Here is a 3293-nt window from a genome sequence, read left to right on the forward strand (position 1 = left end):
AACACGAGAGATTGAAAAGATGGTGACTTCTTATTTTAGAAATGGATCAGAAGATTGGGTTTGGGAGATATGCAGGGCATTACTTTTTTCCCATGTTTCAAGTGATTTAGCCACGTAAAAACATCTACGCAAAAATGCCAAATACCTGTTTCAGTACCAAAAATGTACATATTTACAACACACCCTCAGCTGCTGTCTAACTACCAAGATGCCTATGTTTCTACTGCTGGTCATGCAGACAACTGCCTATGACTCAACAGCACTGGGTTGCTTAGTACCTGTCTCTCTGCTAAACTTGAGGGGTTTAAGGATTTACTGCATTATCTTACTCCATGCTGCAGTAGCAGGAGCCAGGTGTACAGACAGCCCAGCACCATAGCAAAAGCAGCCAGGGCAGGTCCGATGGTTCTGTGGCAGCAGCCACTGTCGTCGATGAATATCTGTGTCAGGTAAGACCGACCTCCCTACTCTCTGGCAGGGGTTTGGCCAAGGGCACAAATCCTGCTAGTTATGCCTCTGTAAGACCCAATTTTATAAGGGTTCTTGGACGGTTTGGACAAGATACAGCCTGGAACAAAATGCTGACCCATGGAGAAAATGTCCTTTTACCCAGTGGGCCAATGGTTAGAGCACTCCACTAAGATGTGGGACTCCTGGTCTAAATCCTATCTCTACTATAGAAAAATCTTACTTGGGGTACTTTTGTGGGAGATGCAGGTTCAAGTCAAGAAGAGATGAAACGTGAACACTGGTCTTCCATATCCCAGGTAAGCACTCTAACCCCTGCATTAACTGGAAAGAAGGAAGGCCAGCCATTTTCTGGCCATTTTCTGGGAGTGTGGCTGGGTTGGGTATCTAAGTCCAGAAGCTGGGTTACGCATTCTCAGCTGTGATATCCAAATGGAGGGAGGCCCTCTTTTTGCAGAATGGATTCAAGTGCCTAAATCCCTGAGGGGAGGAGCTCAAACCACACCCATCTCCTCAGCATTTCCTATTGTCCAACTCTCTTGGCCAACTCTTGCTTATTGTGCTGGCTTCTGTAGATATCTCTCTGAAGCAATTAGAGGCAAGATCCTACCTGACGTCTAAGATGCCTACACTTCAGGTATCATAACACCTAAAAATTAGGCACCTTGTCCATGGAGGGGCAATCCTAACCTGCAAGGTTTGGTGCCTTGGCTCTCTACACAATGAATGGGGGGATTCCTTTAATGATATTTTACCACTTAGAGTCATTTCATTATGCAGTGCCTTTGTGCTCCTTTGCCAGTCACGAATCATGATTTTTCTTTTTTTCAGCAAACAAGTTTGTCCAGAGTGGCCGTGACATTTTTTAACGCAAATATTTGGGAAAGGCAACTTTTGCATTTGCAAATGAAAGTATTAAAATCTGAAATCTGGCCCAAAGAGTTATACTCAAACAAGCTGAACAGAAAACGATCACGTGACTTATTCACCCAGTTGAAAATAAATGTCTGTCTTTACCTGTGAAACTCTCCATGAATTCCTTGCAAACAACCCACAGGCTAAAAAGTAGTAATGCAAAGTTTGTTCGCATGACAAATACATTGGGAGGAGGGAAATCTGAGTTCTTTTCAATCCACAACAATTCAAATTCACATTGCAGGGCCCCCTGCACTGCTTATACCCTGCCTTGCAAGTACCGTGCACTGCTTATATACCCTGTCTTGCATTGATGGTATTAGGCCTCTGAATGATCAAACAGGGATGAGTATGTGAAAAGAATATAGTTCTTTGTTCCCATCTAGTGGCTGGTCCATAAATGAGGTTGAGCCCACTACACCCACCACCCATAATTCAGTAGCTCAAGAATAAGAGGTTTTCATGCTTTTAGCTCTAAGCTCTAGGGTTTGTTCTTGCTTATTACAGTTAATTATCATGCTCATTACAGTAATACCCAGGAATCCTAGTTCTTTGTTGTGCTCAGTGCTGTACAAACACAGACCAAAAGGGCAGCAGTGGTGGCCTTAGGGTTGTTGGGGCCCTGGGCAAGAGAATCATTTGGGGCGCCTTAAAGGCCTAATTTTGATGACCTATAAACAAATTGGACATTTTTAATTTCAATTTCACTTTGCGCTATCCATGAAACTGCAGTGAAAGTATCTTAATACAATATTGATAATACAAATATGCAGTGTAATTCATTTTTATTTTTATAAAGTGTGGGGCCCCAGGCGGTCGCCCAGTTTGCCCTTCCCTAAGGCCGCTATGGAGGACAGGTCTTAGGCCAAAGAGCTTCCAATCTAAGAATAAAACAAGAGACAATAGGTGAGTACAGACAGACAGGGGAACACAGAGAAACAATGAGGAAATATGCCCGGTGCGTAGCAGTTATGGTGCTCCAGTGGCCTGGCTGTAGTTGTAGCCACGCACTATGGAATCTGTCTTCATTCCAGCCCATGTGCTGTTGTTCAGCTTGGAGACAGGCCAGGGAAGTTTGTGTCGAGCTGCATATAAACGGATCCTTTCATCCAGTATATTGGTGGGAAAGGGCTTTGGGTGTTCTCCCAGCTTGAATTGGAAGTTGCAGCTATTTAGGGGTTTTCTGCAGCAGTCCCCTGCACTGTCCATGTAAGGCTTGGAATTTCCCATCTTTGAATTCTGCCTTGCACAAAGTCCAAATATGCAACAAGACTCGATTTCACCGGAGTGGAATAAGAACTGTAAAACAGCAAGTGTTCAACACAGCAAAATTAATTGAGCAAATCAACATCCCCTAGCCTGAAGTATTTCTCTTCTATGACCAATTCCACGGCAAGCATTTTTTTTTTTTTAGTTGTGTAATCTTTCTCCTCCCTCCCCACCAAGATCCAGTTGGGAACAGCAACAGACAGCAAGTTTTAATCCTTTTTATATGCCCTTCAGTAATTCATTTTCAAAGTGCAGTGAAGCTCCATCTTTAATTAGAGCTGCAATATGTTGCTCCATAAATTTCACATTCTTCCTAAGCATCGCATTATGAACTCCTAATATTGTAGCTTTTCAGGGTTTTTTTTAATTCAAACCCATCAAACCACTGGCTAACAAAGTCAGTTGTGTGCAGCTAATTCACCTTTATGGATTTGCTACCTTCTAGGTCACTCCATGCTATTTACATATGATATTCTGCAAATGTGCTTGAAGGGAAACACAGTTATGTATTTGTTAGGGCAAAGTCCAATTTAAAATAGAAGGTGTATGAGAATTTCAAAGGAAACTGTTAGGCTCCTACTAATGTTCTCAGGAGCTCTGTAAATGTCAAGGCAGTTTCATTACATTAGTACCACGACGCT

Source organism: Alligator sinensis, unplaced genomic scaffold, assembly GCF_000455745.1.
Source record: "Alligator sinensis unplaced genomic scaffold, ASM45574v1 scaffold531_1, whole genome shotgun sequence".
NCBI classification, from domain to species: domain Eukaryota; kingdom Metazoa; phylum Chordata; order Crocodylia; family Alligatoridae; genus Alligator; species Alligator sinensis.